Below are 19046 nucleotides of genomic sequence, written 5' to 3' on the forward strand. Positions count from 1 at the left end.
AACTAATAGATTAATAGCCTTTGTTTTAGGTTCTGCTCTTAAGGCAAACCATTCTAAGGCAAACCATAAGGCCAGAAAAGCTCTTTCAAGAAAAGTTTTATAGAATGACACTACCAAGGTTGTTCATCCATGGTTCAGAAATATTTTTTAATTTATTTCCTTTACCACCACCAAATGTAAATTTGAAGCATTGGATCTTATCCTCCGTGAGACTATTAGTGAACCTCTGGTACCCTACTCTTTAGAGCTAAGTAGGTGCCCAGTAGAGTACCATAAATAAATAAAATAATTAATTTGAAGTAGCCAAGTTTAAAGCCCAAGTGCAAGCTTATCCATAAACACACATTTCAGTCAGGGATTGGTATCCACTTGTGAAACCAAATTAAAATTATAAAATTAGGGGCACCCTCGTGGCTCATTGGGTTAAGTGTCTACCTTTGGCTCAGGTCATGATCTTAGAGTTCTGGGATTGAGCCCCTCACCAGGCTCCTGGCTCAGGGGGAAATCTGCTTCTCCCTCTGCATTCTCTCTCAAATAAATAAATAAAATCTTTTAAAAAAATAGGAAATTACTTGCTGAATCCAGAATTAGAATAGGGTTGGTGCAATAAAAGAAATCATGTCCTGAGCAAAAGCTGATTGTTGGAACAACCAATTCAACATGAACAACAGTGTGACTTTTCAGGGTACCCTCTTCTCTGAAAAACAAAAGTATATAAACCTACAAACTTCTTATTCTCAAATGCTTTTTTTTTTCTTCATTTTGACTGTTATTAACCTATCATGTTTTTACTCCCCAGTATGGTAATAATATTACAATTTTCAAGCTTAGATTGATGTTTAACCTTGGTTAAATTTTAAGAGTGTCTTTGTTGGACTCTACATAATCGTAAGGTGACTTCAAATCCCAATACAAGGTAGACAATTGTAGGTTGATTCCTGCAGAAAGCTGGTTTCATAGACCCTCCAAGGATTCTTGTATTTTGACAGCACGTTTATTGTTGGGTCCTCTTAAACTGATGATTTTAGTCTTGGAGCCCCACAGATCACCCTCTGCTAAAGAGGATAGAGTCTATCCCTTCAATTTCTTTGAAGTTGCAGAACATGAAGGTGGGACAAGACCCACTGGACCACCTACCCTACTACCACACACACACACACACAAATCTTGAGAAATCTTTTCTCAAATTAATAATCATTTCTGAGGTTACAGTTTTAAAATATTGATTCTCATATTTTGATTTAAGTTCAACAAGTAAATTAAAACAAATTTAAAACACACATTTAGGCTGAGTTTTAGAACATATTTGTAATGAGCCACAGGACCACCTAGGACATATGGGACCACCAATAGCCCTGAGATCACAATTTGAGAACCATTTATCTGTACCACAGCAAATGTACATTCTGGCAGAGAATGAAGTGAAATAAATATGTTTCATATTTGTTAATTTAGCTTTCATCTTCCTTTTTAAAACAAACTCCTTTTCATCCTTCTTGATTGGGTTGCAAGGAGTCAGGTTTAACAATGTCATTTCCTCTGTTTCTGGGAAAACAGAATCTAGAAAAAGAAGGAAAAGGCTAACCATGGCCTTAAGGATCCAGCTTATAGCTGATTGGTGCATCTGGTAGTAGTGAGTTAACCATTCCAGGGAGCTGGCTGAGACAACTTAGTACATGTTTCTGAAGGTGATAAATTTTTCTCCAGTATGAGTGTTGCTGTAGTTCACATACATTTCAAGTGCACTGGAAAATTTAAAATGAGTTGCGGGCCAGGACTGCTAGGTGCTACTCTAACATCCAGTCTGCCATTCCTCTTGATATTTTGTCCAGCTAAATGTCTAGAGTCTCCAGTACCCTCTCCTCCATTCAGTTCGGTGTAGGCCTGTGCCAAAGTCTGACCACTAAGATGTATAATACTGTGTTGTGTGTGAGTCCCAGGAAGCCTTCTTGAGAGGAGGATGGAAGCATGAGAACTTTTTGGTCACTTCTTTCTTTCTGCTCCCTGAGATATGCATGTAAAGAAGAGAAGAAGGGATATGCTTCTGGAACTCCATATGTTAAGGAAGAATGAAGCAGCAAAGTAAAGGGGAGCTGAGCTCCATGGACACTGCCACTAAATGGGGGGAAAAAACCCAAAACTTTGTGTCTGATTTAAACCACTGTTATCTGGATTTTCCTTATCTATGCAGTCATACATAATCCTCACTGACACAGAAGGGAAGCCAAAAGACTACTGTGTTACCAGGAAACATATGAGAGCCTCATTTCCTGCCTATACTGCCACCACGTATCTGGAGGCTGGAGGAGGGGCATCTTCTCAGGTCACAATTTTGGGAGTACAACACAATCTCTTCCTATTTCTTTAGCTCATTGTCAGTTTTTGTAGGAATCACTTTAACAGTAACATATCAGGCTTTCTTTTCTCTTCCTCCTCTTCCTTCCTTCCCTCCTTCTTTTCTCTCCATCCCCCCACCTTCTTCTAAATGTCCTTACTATGTTTGTGAAATTCTTTTCTCTATGAGTCTTGGAGGGATGCAAAGAAATTAAAAAAAAAAAAAACCACCAGTTTCTCATTTTCCCTGCTCCTGTAGTCATCATCCAGTCAGATGTACCCATATGGGTACTAATGACACGAAGTAATGACACAAAGTCATTTTGGAACTAATGACATAAAGTAGGGATGAGAGATTCTCTCTGGAGACAGTTGTAGGGATGACTACTTCAAGGGTAGTGGTGGCAGGAAGCCAATGATGACAACTGTCAATGGCCTGCAGCCAATGACATCAAGGACCACTTCCATAGTTGGACAAGTTGTGCTTATTACTCTTTACAGCAAAGGGGTATGTAAATCATAGAGAATCATGTGGTATCTTCGTAAGAGGGTGTTACAAAGAACATATTATAAGATTTAATTGATAATTTCAGGGAAGGTCGAAAAAGGGAGGGTTTACTCATAAGACTCTTCCAGAACACAGGGGCAATTCTATGATTCAGTATTTCAATCTTATCTGGACAGATAACTACTAATAGCTTACTATTACTGGTAACATAAAGAGGTGCTTGACACATATTTTGTGTTATACACTTCATATACTGTATTCTTACAATAAAGTAAGCAAGAGGAAAAAAATTAAGAAAATCATAAGAAAGAAAATATAGTGCTCTACCGTATTTATAAAAAAAAGTCCACATATAAGTGGACCCACGCAGTTCAAACCTGTATTGTTCTGGGGCCAACTGTACTAAGCATTAAAAATAATCATGCTAAGTATAAGAGATGGCTGTATCTTCTTTAATACTCACAACAACTGAGGTAGATGCCTTTTATCAGTGCTATTTTATATCTGAGAGGACTGGGGCTAGAGAGATTGTCTCTTGTCCCTCATCACATATAGAAACTACCTTAAAGTCACATGCCCCAGTGTGCAAGTGAATACAGTAGCGCTTGGAGAACATTCAGCTTTATTTGACTTTCTGACCCTGCTTCAAAGAATGCAGCCAGATGGAGAATTTCTGGGGACATGTAGGGCTAACTGGTGCTGAGAAAATGTGTGCTCTTGGTTCGTGCCAATTTCATTGCTCCTTTGCTGGCCAGGCCCTGAGGAGAAGCCACCAAGTGTGAAGGGCACAGGGCCTGGTTTGGGAGGGAGGACCAGACCTTTAGAGATAGAAATGTGTTTCAGGTTTCAGGTTCAGTTCCGGAGGCAATGAACAAATGATAACATTAGGATTTCTCCTCAATCCTGACCGAGGTGGAAACAGTTGTGACACAGCATGTCAGCGATGTATATTCCGACAGGGAAATATGGTCTTGAGACTGGCTTTGTAGAGGACAGCTAGACTCTCTCTTCAGGGAGAGAAGAAAGCGTTGTTACCCAAGCTTTTCTCCAGCACACCAGAAAAAGGATACCTGGAAGGTGAGGGTCTTAGGATAAAATTAATGATGACTTCCATAGGGGCATACTCTGCCTCGGCAAGGGAAGCACCCTTGAAGGTGTGTAGACACAGACATACATGAGAGCTGAGGAGCCTAAATGTGCACCTCATGCATGCGTGCTCTGTTCAGCAGCATTCTTCTGCTGAGGATTTATGTGTTCTGATGCCTCATAGTGTACAACAACAACAGCTACTACCCTACAGGACCTTCTATGTAAGGAAAGTATTATTGTAAGCAGTTCTTAAAAATCGACTCAGGCTTCAAAACAAATTCTTGACAAAGGACACCATTATTATCTCCATTTTACAGCTGAGAAAACTGAGGCATGAAGAAGCCCAGTACTTTCCTATGCTCACTCTACTCACAAGAAGGCAGAACCAGGCATCTATCCAAGGCTTTCTGGCTCCAGAGCACCCCCTCCCAACATTGCCTTTTTTAAGCTGCTTTTCGTGGGACTCCAGGAGTGAACTCCACAATAATGAAAACGAATTCCCTTTCTTAAAATTCAGGTTTGACTCAGCTACCCCATCATGAAAGGAACATGATTTTATGGTGATTACTTATATAATCCATCATGGGATTTTTGGAGACATATTTAATGTTTGTATAGCACTTGGAGGCCTATTAAACGTGCAATAAAATGTAGACAAAGAAACATTCTCGGCATTGCTTATTGATGATGGCAGTGGAAGTTGAAGTTTCCTTTAAAGGTTTTTACTACTCCAGTGATTCTTTCTTTGTCGTATTTCCTATGGCCCATTTTGCTAGCTCTCCCATGGAGAAGAAAATAAAATGGCTGAGTGAAACCTCCCACCTACATTAAGTTAGCTACTCATAACTAACTTCCTTAATCAAAGGAGACCCTCCTTTTTTGATTAATCATCTTTTTATAGTACACTTAAGACGAAAAAGAACCAAATGAAAATATTAAGTTGGAGGCAGCACAAACTAATTCGATAATATTGCCATTACAACTGAGTAAAGAAATACATGGAGCTCCCCTGGAAATATTTTTCCTGTGAAAATTTATGCCTTTTCTAAAGGCTGTGTGCAAGGGGGTGTTTTTCTTCATACACTCTCGGTGGATGTAATGAGTAAATGTTAGCTTTGTGCCTTTTTTTTGCCCATTAAGAGTTACGCATCATGGCAATTTACAAACAAGAGGGTGAACAGGTAGGCAGGGCCAAAGGAGGTTTGATGAATCAGGAGAAAATGCAAATGATTTAGAAAACATTATCTGGGAGCTGAAATCGTTGAGTCACACTTTATGAGGACACGGTCACCCCCTAAGTAGCCACCAGTTCAGTCGTGTTGGGGTGGCTAGTATCTTTAATGATTGGGGGCCATGGATTCACCCACCATTTGCAACAAAGCACTCCAATATTTTTCAGGAGTAAAAGCACTTTTCACTGGCTGCTCCAGAGTAGCTCATTGAAGTAAGAGCCAAGCGTGTAAACGACCTCCTGAAAGAACTGGCAGGCGTGAAGAACATTGAGCCCCAAAGCACGAGTTGTTTGTGAGGCGCTCCTCCAGCTGAAACCTGGGGAGGGGAGGCCAGCGAGCAGGGAGGCAGGCGGAGGTGGAGGCAGGCGGAGGTGGACGGCTGTCTGCGGGCGAGGGGGAAATGTTTATACAGAGCAAGTTACAAGGTGGACAACAGACAAATCATGGTGTGGGGCTGCTCCAGGGTGAATCTGGAAGGTGCCTTCTTTGCTCCCAAGAGAAAAAGCGAGATATTAAAGCCAGCAGCATCTCAACCTAAAACCATCTGTCCCATTTGGGGTTAAAATCTTTGCTTCTTTGCAAAGTAGGCACTAGCTCTCCTGCCCCAAATTCCCCTGGGCACGGGGAGTGCAGAAAGTTTTCCTTGGTAGGTAAGTTGTTTTTATGTGAAACCATTTTGGCCAAGGTGGGGATTTTTCACTTGGGTGTCAGTGGTGCCCTTCTGATGTTTATAAAACGTAGCAAATGTACAGTTTGAACAGTTATTTTAGGTAAAAACGTCAATTTCTTCATCGAGTCAGGCACTCTAAGTTCTGTGTTTGAGACAAGTTCTTGGATTTTCCAGTGTTGAGAAAACTTTCACCTTGCTTCACACAGTTCTCAGGTTGAGTTATGACCCTGACATCCCTCTGCTCTCTAAAGTGCAGTGATGGAGGTCACTTAAAAACAACTAAAAAGAAAAAAAAAAGTAATTTTCTAATGGGGGGCGGGGAGAAGATAACACAGGTTCTTTCAAGGTGGAATTTCCCCTGAAACTGGCCTTAATGTTCATTTTTTTGAGACGTGGTCACTTGCTAGAACACCCCATTGGGGGCGGCTCCCTCAATAATCTATGCCTTAAGCCCACACCAAAGCTCTTTCCACCTCAATTCTCCACTAACAAATATACCCTTAAGAACACTAAATTGTCCAGAAAATGTTGATGCATGAAATCCTTTGAATGATGTCCACGGTCCTTCGGGTTTTGGGGGGACATCTTTTGTCCCACTTTGAATGCTGATCTAAATTTCATGTATTTCTCTTTTTGCTGGCTTCCAAAGTTGTTCAAAGTCACCCTTACCCAACTGCATGACTATCTTGAGACTTGAGTTATTGAGCAAACCCTGCTTTGGTATGCTTGTAAGTAGTAAGACTGATGTGTGGTGTGGTACTGGCACAAAAACAGACACATAGATCAATGGAACAGAATAGAGAACCCAGAAGTGGACCCTGAACTTTATGGTCAACTAATATTCGATAAAGGAGGAAAGACGATCCACTGGAAGAAAGTCTCTTCAGTAAATGGTGCTGGGAAATTGGACATCCACATGCAGAAGAATGAAACTAGACCACTCTCTTGCACCATACACAAAGATAAACTCAAAATGGATGAAAGATCCAAATGTGAGACAAGATTCCATCAAAATCCTAGAGGAGAACACAGGCAACACCCTTTTTGAACTTGGCCACAGTAACTTCTTGCAAGATACATCCACGAAGGCAAAAGAAACAAAAGCAAAAATGAACTATTGGGACTTCATCAAGATAAAAGGCTTCTGCACAGCAAAGGATACAGTCAACAAAACTAAAAGACAACCTACAGAATGGGAGAAGATAGTTGCAAATGACGTATCAGATAAAGGGCTAGTTTCCAAGATCTATAAAGAACTTCTTAAACTCAACAGCAAAGAAACAAACAATCCAATCATGAAATGGGCAAAAGACATGAAGAGAAATCTCACAGAGGAAGACATAGACATGGCCAACATGCACATGAGAAAATGCTCTGCATCACTTGCCATCAGGGAAATACAAATCAAAACCACAATGAGATACCACCTCACACCAGTGAGAATGGGGAAAATTAACAAGGCAGGAAACCACAAATGTTGGAGAGGATGCGGAGAAAAGGGAACCCTCTTGCACTGTTGGTGGGAATGTGAACTGGTGCAGCCACTCTGGAAAACTCTGTGGAGGTTCCTCAAAGAGTTAAAAATAGACCTGCCCTACGACCCAGCAATTGCACTGCTGGGGATTTACCCCAAAGATTCAGATGCAATGAAACGCCGGGACACCTGCACCCCGATGTTTCTAGCAGCCATGTCCACAATAGCCAAACTGTGGAAGGAGCCTCGGTGTCCATCGAAAGATGAATGGATAAAGAAGATGTGGTTTATGTATACAATGGAATATTACTCAGTCATTAGAAATGACAAATACCCACCATTTGCTTCAACGTGGATGGAACTGGAGGGTATTATGCTGAGTGAAGTAAGTCAATCGGAGAAGGACAAACAGTGTATGTTCTCATTCATTTGGGGAATATAAATAATAGTGAAAGGGAATATAAGGGAAGGGAGAAGAAATGTGTGGGAAATATCAGAAAGGGAGACAGAACATAAAGACTCCTAACTCTGGGAAATGAACTAGGGGTGGTGGAAGGGAAGGTGGAAGGGTGGGGGGTGGGGGTGACTGGGTGACGGGCACTGAGGGGGGCACTTGACGGGATGAGCACTGGGTGTTATTCTGTATGTTGGTAAATTGAACACCAATAAAAAATAAATTTATTTTTTTAAAAAAGGAAATGGTTCTGGTTCTAGGCAAAAACTTTAACCACAGTTCAGATGAGACACTCTCTACTCCCTCCAGACATTCAAGTGAGCATAACTGTAATCTGTCACATATTGTATACTTTTTTTTTATGTGTTCCTTGGCTGCATTTCCCGTTATCTTCCTTCAGTGCCTGATTGTCCACTTCACCATTAGATGTTTAAGCTTGTTCTCTGAAGTGAGGAGAAGTAATACGTGCCTTTTGTATAAATTTCACATAGTACTGAGTCATATAGAAGGAGAATATAAAAAGTCCTTCTTCACTAGTGTGAATACATGAGTGTTCACACTAGTGGATATCACTTTCTTACGCACTTAAATTATTTGTGGAAATAGGGAGGGAATAAACAGACAGCAAATACTCCATTTTAACCTTCCAATCCAAGCTAACTACAAAAGATTTTGGGGGGAGGGCTCCAGCGCTGTTTCATTTACCCGTTAAACAAGAAACCAGTAACGTCATCTCTGACTACTTGTTGCGCGTCTTTACTTTTGGTTAAGAAAAATCTGCTTTTGCTATTCCTTCTGCAATCTCTTGGATACAGTCTTTTCCAGGCTCATCTGTGGTTAGCTCTGATCCTTCCTCACCGCAGCTTACTGCCAGTGTTTGTTGATTGGATGCTGGAACTGGAGATCTAGGCCTTCCACAAGATAGTAGGCAAGATCATGGGCAGGTGCTCTCCAGATTTCCAACAGAATGAAAATAGACTCTGTATTAGAAAATGATGATCTGCCTTGGTCTTCACCATTGCTACCATAACTTCTTGTTTATTTTCTCTTTTTGTCTACAGAGCCCTCCTCTGTAGATGCTATTCATCATGAACACACACTCTTGAATTGTACTTGGACTGTTCTCATATCCCATGTTATATGACCTTCACCATTTGCCTTTCTTTTTAATTGCAGGATCTAAGTTTCAATCACTGATATCTACATAGTGATAATTTCCCCAAATGACTCTTCAAAACATCATAATCTCTAAGAAAATGAAACCACTTGTTCACAAACAGCATTCAGAATCTTCAGCTATATTATGCATACATGATGAAGTTTGATCTTGGCAGCACAATAGTTACAGTGAGAATGCTTCATAGGGAGGAGATTTATTCTTTGCCTTTGTTGTATCAGTGAGGACAGACCAGCTTCTGTTGCAGTTACAAACAATCCCCAAATCTCAGGGGCTAAACAAAGGTTTATATCTCGTTCCTGCTACACGTCTATCTGGGACTACATCTAGGGGCTCTGTTCCACATTAAGGAAATTATATATATAGATATATATACAATTTATAGGTGTATATAACAGATATATTATCCATTACATACTGTTATCGATTATATATTATTATAATATAGATATATTATTATCTATATATATCTCTCTATATATAATATATTATTATCTATTATATTTGCTCTCCAAAGAGTTGCTTCAGCTGTGATAACCATATAAAGCTTCAGAGTGTGCACTGCTACGGTGACTCTTGTTGGAGATTTTGCTGTTAGACTTCTAATTAGCTTACATTATCTTATCTTTGCCAAGTTGATGCCTATTTTACTGTCATTTAGGGCTCCGTAGTTTAGCAGTCATTTTATTAACCTTTTTAAAGAATATACAGTTGTAAGAGAAAACCACACACTCCAATCTTGCTTCATCAGAGTCTTAAGAACTTCCAAAGGAAGTCTAGTCCTTTTTTTTCCCCATTGTTTTCTCTATCTGGTTCATTAAGTTTATGAAATATTCGGACACTGTCACAATTTTTGCTCTTCACTTTTTCAGGTCCATTGATGCTTTCTTATTATTTATACTCTGATGGAAAAGACATGTTTTGTTTTAATTTCTCCACATTCTTATTCTAACTTCAACATGGTTTTCCTGTGTCCTGTGCATTAGACAATTAAAGAATTCAGCTGCTCTAAAATCTTTTTGATACTTAGGTTTTTCTTCTTATTGTTTATTTTTAGTCCTTTCTTCATGATCATTAACTGTCTTGTTTTAAAAAAAAATTTCTCCCGTTTTTTTATAGCCTATGCTGTTTCTCCCCACCTGTTGAATGACATGTAAAAATGTCATGTGTCATAAAAAGAATGACACATAACCACTGTCTTATGTCTTATAAATACAGATGCAAATATTTATGTGTATACTTGACATTCACAAAGATAATCACATGTATCTGGCATGCTCAGAGTGTTTCACCTAGAGACTATTTGAACTATTATTTTAAATGTAAATGTTTATTCTAATTACGGTCTGTACTTACACCTCTAATTCTCTATGAGACAGAACTTATAGTTTGGTTATACATAATTTTTGCAAAAACTGCCATCAATGTATTAATTATCTAATACAGAACCAAACACAGAACTTCCTTACCTAGGAGCTTAGAAATTCCATGTCTTGTTATTGACCTAATATCATTAGGTCAATTTTTAATTCATTCCCAGTCCGTTTGTAGGAGTTTATGTCTCTGCTTAAGGACAGATATAGGGTAATTTAATCAAACACAATTTATGACCTTTAGTGCTTTATTTTCTAATTCTACACACATATAGTATGTACCAAGGCAGGAAACATATGGATTCCAAATTTGTTTCCACATCTCCATCAACACATAATCTCTTCCTACATAATGTAATACAATATATAGGGTGGTGGTGGTGGTGTGTATGTATGTGTGTGGTTTAATTGGGAAGTGCCTAAGAATGACATATGGAGACCAGCTACAGAGCAGTAGCTTTTGCCCTAATGGCTAGAATGATGCTTGGAAATGGTGCCCAGTTTGAGGTTAGTGGATGGAGCGGGGTGAGAGGCAGGAGTCTTCAGGGTGCTTCTCATCTTTTATCATCATCATCCATCAAGGCTGCTGTGTCGCATAAAACATTTTCCATTCTTTTTTTTTGCCACTGTGTTCTGGTACTGCTCAACAGCAGCAACCTGTTGATTCTGGACTGCTAAGTACTCCTGGCTGGCATACGAGGCTGCAGGGTGACTTAACTGTGGGAGACAGACAGAATTGTTTCCAATGTACACCTAAGGAGGCCCTCAGCAAAGCAAACATTGATTTTGGAGGAGTATTTTTTTTTCTCTATATGCTTGCTGCCAGGGGCCTCTAAATAGGATTCCTATTTTTTTTTTTAACCTCTGTTAATGTTAACCCATTTAGAGACTGAATGATAAAGTTGAAGCCAGTTGGTCTTCCAAGATGTTGTAAGATGCCATCACCTTCCCAAACAGAGTAACTCCTAGTGAGGATTCAGTAGGTGATTGAACATGAACGAAAACCTTGGAGGCAGCTCTGAGTGCCTGGGTGGCCTCTGGTTTACTGCTGGTTCACTGGGTTCCTCCTGCCTCAATGGGCCAACTCCCAGTATTATAAATCATATAGATGTGAACTTCTTCCTGAAGTAACTTGTTTGCTTTATTTATTTGGAAAATTTCGGTAACTGCTTTCTCAACGGCCAGGCTGTTGAACTTGCCATAACTGAGGCTTACTCAAGAATGTTTAGTCTTAACACTGTGTGGTTTCCTTTAGTGACTCCTGAGCCACATTTTGAAGAGAGACGTGCTGGTACTGAAGTATGGTGAATTCACTTCCAGGTAACCCAGGGGCACCTCAGAATACCTTCGGTTTTGAGACGGAGTGGGTGGCAATGGTGAAGTGGAACCTTTCCCTAAACAAACCAGGCCCACACAACCATAAACATACCCACACCCACATACACCTTGATGTTTTAGGGGTTGAATGTGCAAAAAAAAAAGGAATGCAGTTTTAAATGGGAATTTTAGAGTAATTTTTAATATTTTTAATGTAGAGATCACCATGTAAGTCTCCCTTCTGCAATAAACCTATTTCACTTCCTCTTGGTGTATTGCATGTCTTCAAAGGTGTATTTGAATAAAAGAAAATAAGTGCCTTAAAATGAATAAAATCATTCATTGGTAGCAGTGATGTGAGTTTACATTTGGGGCTCCCAAGCCAAACTGTCAGAAAAGACCACATTATTCTTTGTAATTTGCCAAACAGCTTTCTGGTGGAGAGCAAAGTAAGAGGGTGAGATGAGGGGGTAGAAGGTGGAGAGGGGATTGCTAATTAAGGATATATCTGAAATGCAGAGACTACTTACATGGCTTCCATACCTGGGGTTAGTAGGTAAATGAGGAAATTTTGGCAAACCTTTAAGTCTGTGAAAAATTTCCTCTAGCTTTTTAAACTAAAGCATTGGTGTAACCTTAAGCAGGAAAATGTAGTTGGTTTTTAGTTTCATGTGGATGCATAGTGACATTTTTTGTGCCTGGATTTTGGGACTTTTCCATATACTCAATTGCATTAGGGAGGAAAGAAAGAGGGAGGAGAGATGCACTCTTCAAGAAATTTGATGCTTACAGTGCATGAAAAAGACAATATTTTCCAAGATTGTTGTATCCCTTCTGTTAGCTTTTATGGTTAAGGGTAAGGGGACCACTGATGCTCCTTTCCCCATATCCATCCCTCAGTATCCCTAACAGCCTGTAGTTTTTTAGATGGTCTATTTATATTATACTGTCAAATACTGAGCATGCTATATCTGAGCTTATATTACTTCCCTATCTCTTTAAAAATATATTGCTGTTCAAAATCCGATGTTCAAATAGCCCAGGGAAGAATATGGAGAGAATTAGAAGTGCCAACTTTATGCTTTATCAAGGGCTCCCGAGTTGCTTCAGGCAGAATGTGTAATGCAGTATATTTTTTTGTTTTGAATGTACATAGGATAACAATGAGAAGGCAAGATATAGCAGATGGGATGCGGATAGTTAAAAAAAAAAAAAAGACTGAGAGATTGCAGCGAAAGATGGCAGTCCAATCAAGTGCAGTGGCTTCTATTGCTTTCAGCCACCCAGTTTAACCAACAGGTGACTCTAGGGAAAAATGACAATTCTCTTGCATGATTCCTTGGATTTCCATGCGTGTGTTTGTCTAAAGGTAGGATTTTCTTTCAGAAAATGGCTGCACTTTACAAATCTTCCAACTACTAAGAGCATAATTAGGGGGTTATGAAGAATAGAAATAGGCTCTTAAATAGAATGGCTCCTCGGCTGAGTCAGAACAGTAAACTGAAGATATTAATGTTTTTGTTCTTATTATAAAAAGAGATATCGAAACACTTCAAAATAGTGCTAGTCAAACCTTATTGTGCCTGAAGATCATTTGGAATGCTTGTTGAATGCAGATTCTGAGGTGCTACCCTTGAGGTTTTCATTCAGAAGGTCAGCAATTGAGCATGAGAATTTGCATTTCCTACAAGCTGCCAAGTGAAACTAACTGCTGCCGTGGTTCCCTGGGCCACACTCTGTATAGCACTTCCTTAAAACATTGTTTGCTTGTTTTTTTTTTTTTTTCAAGAAAATGGAAAGTGGGGGTGAAGTAGGGTAGAGGTGCATCAATAGTGGGAGTTAGGTGGGTAATTATTTATGTAGGTAACTCAGGTTTGCACCATGGTAAACAGATTTGGTAGTTGGTTCAGATTTTAGCCCAATACATGTCTGAGGCTGGAAGGTCTTCAAATGTAATGTCTTGAACAGCGCTTATGCTTGGGGAATACTAGCTGAGCACTGAATTAATGAATTTAAATAGGCTGGACCCTTCATGTGGTCTTCTGCAGCCTGAATGGGAACCTTTCTGTGGGGTCCCAGAAATAACAGACACGTTGAATATAGGATTGTTTGTGAACTGGGGCAACAGATGGCAGCCAGAAGCAATGGCAAGGCTGACCTCAAGCTCTCTCAATGCCTTGGCTTGTTTTTGGAAGCAGAACTGTGTACATGGAATAGGCCCTAAAGTTCTTAGACAATTTGGAAATGGGTAGGAAAAGGAAAAGTCTTAGAGGAAAGACTCTTTTTCTGCTAATAAGATCAAGGATGGGAAGAAGGTTGAACTATTTGTTGGAACTCGATAGGACTTCAGCATTACCAAGTTAGCAGAGTGTAATATACTGATTTTCAAAGAGGGATGTCAATCAAATGGAAGATTGGTTACCATAAAGGAAAAAAATCAAGAGGCAAATATGGGTATAATATCTTCAGCAGCGTCTATAGGAGAAAGTGTGCTCTGATTTACAAACAAGATTATTTGTTCCTTCTGGAAATCCCTTTTCCAAGCATAGAATTAATTTATCCGGGTAATTTCAGTTTCATAATGCCTGCTATTTTAATCACCCAGCTCAATCCTCTGGTTCAGACTGAATACTTATCGGCAGTCTTGTCAACACCACAAAAGGCCTCCTGGGATTTTTAATGCAATTTCATTAAACCTATGGATCAGTATAGAGGAGAATCCACATCTTAACAACACTGAATCTTCCAATCCATTAACATAGCCTATTCCTCTATTTACTAAATTCTTTCATTTTCCTCAGTAACATTTAGTAGTTTGCACAGTTTAAAGATCTTTCAATTTTTTTCATTGGATTTGTTGCAGGTATTTGATGCATTCTGATGCTCCTATAAATAGCAGTCTTTTGAAATTTCACTTTCCAAGTGTTTTGGTTTTGTTTTTACTTACATACAGAAATACGATTGATTTGGGTCATGTAAGAGTCTGACTCCATGTTTTCATGTTTGACTTCTGACTTCTTATAAGACCCTGCTTCCTTTTTCCCTTCTGCTCCATATCTAGATATAATTGATAAGAAAGACAAATGAGCTCCCTCTTTTCAGACTAGTGGGAAATTCAAATTTGGCAAATTCCCAGCCCTCCTTCAGGAACATGTCCCTGGTCCTGCTCTCTTGCCACTATAAAGGCCTAACCCACTCTCTTTGCTCCATTCAAGTCTGCTTATGCCCTTCTTGCTTTCACTAGGAGTCCTTTGTGCTAACAATAAATGTTCTAAATTCTCTAGATCTCTGGAATGTCATAAAGCCTCAACATCCTACCTCTTAATTGGGGAGAGTTATAAGCTGCCTCTGTGGGGCAAACACAAAACAGAGTATATTTACCTTTTATCTAGCAACCTTCCTAAATTCACATACAATTTCTAATTGTTTGTAAATTATTTTAAACTTTATATGTGTAATTATATCATCTGTGAATAATAACAAGGTACTATTTTCAATCATTTATTCTTAAAAAATATTTTTTATTGCTTCTTTGAACTAGGTAGGACTTCCAATTTTGAATAGAACTGGTGGTTGTGGAAATCTTGTCTTCTTGCCATTCTCAGTGGTTGGTGGGTTGAGCAGTCAATATTTTATCATGTTATGTAGGCCATTAAGATTTTATTTTGTGGGTATCTTTTATCAGATTAATGAAATTCTTGACTTCTAGCATGTTGAGTATTTTCTTTTAAAAGATAAATGTATGTTAAATATGATCAAACATGTCTTGTGGATTTATTAAAGTAATCACATGGTTTATCTCCATTGTTCATTTACTAGGTGAATTATATTGGTTGATTTTAAGGTAAATTTCACTTAGTTTTGATGTATTATCCTTTTTATATAAAACTAGATTCTGTTGGCTAAGGTTTTACTTAATATATTCATATTTGTATTTAAAAGAAATGTTGGCCATATTTTCCATTCTTAGTTACTTTCAGGTTTTAGTATCAGAGTTTTGCTGGGTCATAAAATGAGTTAGGAGTTGGTGGGTTGCCTGTTTTTTTCTATTCTATGGAAGAATTTATGTAAAATTGGCATTATTTCTTTTTTCATTCATAGGAAGACTAGATACACCAGTGAAATCATCTACACCTGGAGTTTTGCATGTCATCCTTGTACAGGAGCCATGCTAATCTCTGTATCTTTCCAATTGTAGTATATGTACTGCTGAAGTGAGCATTACATCTGGAATTTTTATGAGAAAATTTTTTTACAATGGACTTGATTTTTTTTCTTTTTAAAGATGTAGGCATACACAGATGCTCCATTTCTTCTGGGTCATTTTTTGGTAAATTGTGTTTTTCAAGAATTTCTGCTCTGTATTTTTCAAGTTTGTTGGCATAAAGTTGGTTATAATATGCTCTTATTATCCTTTTGATGTGTATGGGATCTGTATGGATGTCCTCTGTTTATTCCTCATATTAGTCATTTGCATTCTCTTCCTCTCATTAAATGTTGATTAGTGTTATTAATGTGTTCAAAGAATCAAAGCCAAAACTTTGTTAATTTTTGTTTTATTGATTTCAGCACTTTTTTATTACTTTTATTCTATTACTTCCTTTGAGTTTAATTTGCTTCCCCTTTCCAGATTCTTAAGTTAGAAGTATAAGTCAGTGATTTTAAATCTTTTTTCTTTTCTAATACCTCTATTTAAGTCAATATACATCCTTCTATTGTTTTCACTGCATCCCACTAATTTTGCTATGTTGTTTTTTTACATTTTCTAATTTGCTTTGTGATTTCCTCTTAAACACATGGATTATTTAAAAGCATGTTGCCTAATTTTTACACATTACAGATTTTTCTAGTGCTCTTAATTCCATTCCATAATTTAACTCCATGTTGGTCATGGGACATACACTTATGATTTCAGTTCTTTGAAATTTGTTGAGATTTGCTTTATGCCCCAGAATAAACTTTAAAATATGTCTTTTTTTGTATTTATTTCTTCAGTTATTGAATGTAATGTTCTTTATTTGTGAGTGTCAAGTTGGTTAGTTGTTTTATTCAAATCTTTATAGTCTCACTGATTTTTGTGTGTTTATCAGCTCTTGAGATGGTGTCAAGAACTGTCAATGGTCTGAGAATTTATTCTATCTGCAATCCAAGAAGTTAATTTGCCACTATTACATGCATCGGTTTGTGATTATTTGAATTTCCTTTTGTGTTAACTGCTTGTGCATATCCTTTGCTCCTTCCTTATTGTGCATTTTTGGGTGGGGGGGAGAGTTGGTATCTCTAAATTTTATCATGTAGGACCATAGCATAGATCTCTTTAGTTATGCTATTTATTTTTAGGTGTTGATAATTTATCTTGAAACCGTGCTAATTCCTCATATACATTTAATACTTTTTATGGATATCCTATTGTATTTTCTACATAGATATCATCAACAAAATAGAATAATTTTGCCTTTCCTTTTGGATTATGATGGCTTCTTAAAAATAGCACATTTGGACATATTGGTGGTTCTGTTGGTTAAGCTTCTGACTCCTGGTTTTGGCGGAGATCATGATCTCAGGGTACTGAGATTGAGCCCTGTGTTCGGCTCCATACTCAGTGGGGAGTCTGAGATTCTATCTCCCTCTGCACCTGTCCCCCACCCCATGCTCTCTCTCTATCTAAAATAAATAAATATATCTTTTAAAAAAGTGGAATAATGTTGAAGAGAAGCCATAATAGCAGACATTCTTATTCCTGATATAGGGTGAATAATTCTAAAGTTTATCACTTTAAGTGAAAGAAAAAGGAAGGTTGAAGGAAATTCCATTCCATTTTTAGTGCATGAAGTGTTTTTGTTATGAATGTTTACCTGAATGAGTATATCCCTCCATTTACTGATGAATGAATATGTTAAGAGATCATATGTCTTACTGCCTTCATTCTGCTAATATAGTAAATAGTATTAGGTAGTTTGATGTTGCATTATATGGGAATTGCTGGGATAAGCTTTACTTGATTAGAGCATATTCTTTTTTTTTTAATTTTTATTTATTTTTGATAGTCACACAGAGAGAGAGAGAGAGGCAGAGACACAGGCAGAGGGAGAAGCAGGCTCCATGCACCGGGAGCCCGACGTGGGATTCGATCCCGGGTTTCCAGGATCGCGCCCTGGGCCAAAGGCAGGCGCCAAACCGCTGCGCCACCCAGGGATCCCAGAGAGCATATTCTTTACACAGTGTCTAAATCAGGTTTTTAGTATAATATTTAGTATTTGTGCATCTATGTTCATAAATGAATTAGTCCATAACTTCCTTTTCTTGGACTCATCATGTTTGCCTTTGGCATGAAATTTATTTTAATTTTATAAAACAAATTAATAGCTTTTCCAATGTTTCTATTTTTTGAAACAAATTTATGATAATTTAGGATTACCCATTCTTTGAAAGTTTGTTCAAAGTCACCTTTGGAGTTATTAGGTCTGATTCCCTTGGGATAAAGTGACTTTTAATTTCTTTAATGGTTTTTTTGCTTATTGGATTTTATCTTTCTTAAATCAGTTTGCAAACTCATCCTTTCATCTAAATTTTGACATAAATTTTTTTCTTAGTATCTCTTATGATTTTTGAAACCTGTTTTCTCTTAGATGTATTTCTTTCTTTTTTTTTTTTTAATTTATTTATGATAGTCACAGAGAGAGAGAGAGAGGCAGAGACACAGGCAGAGGGAGAAGCAGGCTCCATGCACCGGGAGCCCGATGTGGGATTCGATCCCGGGTCTCCAGGATCATGCCCTGGGCCAAAGGCAGGCGCCAAACCGCTGCGCCACCCAGGGATCCCTCTTAGATGTATTTCTAAATACATTTTTATTCTATATTTTTAGAAAAGAAAATATTTCCTTAATATATATCACTCAGTGCAACCACCCCTTTTCCTCACTATTCTGCAATTCAGGTGAAAATTCTCTTACTAGTTTAATCTTCTAATTGACATGTTTACAAGAAAGACTGAGTATAATTTGATGATGTACATTAATCATGACTTTACAGTAATTGTCCCTTTATATGTAAATACAGGATTCCTTCAACTGAATAGTATATTCTTGTCAAACTTAAGAGAATATTGCTATGACACCATATAATCACATTTTCATAAAACAAGTTCCAGGCAATCTGTTAGTTATAATTAATTGGACTGTAAACTACACGGAAATGAGACAAGATCTGGAAAGTGAAAGATGAGAGTGGTAAGGCAATGCTAAGCGCCAGATGGATATGTAAACAAAACGAGTAGTCTTAAGGAAAAAAGTGACATCTTCTCAATTAGCAGGCATAAACATGTCAAAATTAACTCTGGAATCTGTTTTGATAAAAAACCAATATAAACCAATATGACTAAGTTAGTAGACATTTAGACAATTTATTCCTTAGCCAAAA

General features: G+C 38.0%; 1 non-coding gene across 1 annotated transcript; it reads right to left on the reverse strand.

Annotated features, from left to right (window-relative positions):
* Nucleotides 1-15745: 15745 nt before the first annotated feature.
* On the reverse strand, nucleotides 15746-15853 carry LOC129505730 (U6 spliceosomal RNA). The gene has a single exon (XR_008663584.1). It is a non-coding gene; the product is annotated as a U6 spliceosomal RNA (small nuclear RNA).
* Between the last annotated feature and the right edge of the window lie 3193 nt (nucleotides 15854-19046).

The sequence above is a fragment of the Nyctereutes procyonoides genome, unplaced genomic scaffold (genome assembly GCF_905146905.1).
Source record: "Nyctereutes procyonoides isolate TBG_1078 unplaced genomic scaffold, NYPRO_anot_genome, whole genome shotgun sequence".
NCBI classification, from domain to species: domain Eukaryota; kingdom Metazoa; phylum Chordata; class Mammalia; order Carnivora; family Canidae; genus Nyctereutes; species Nyctereutes procyonoides.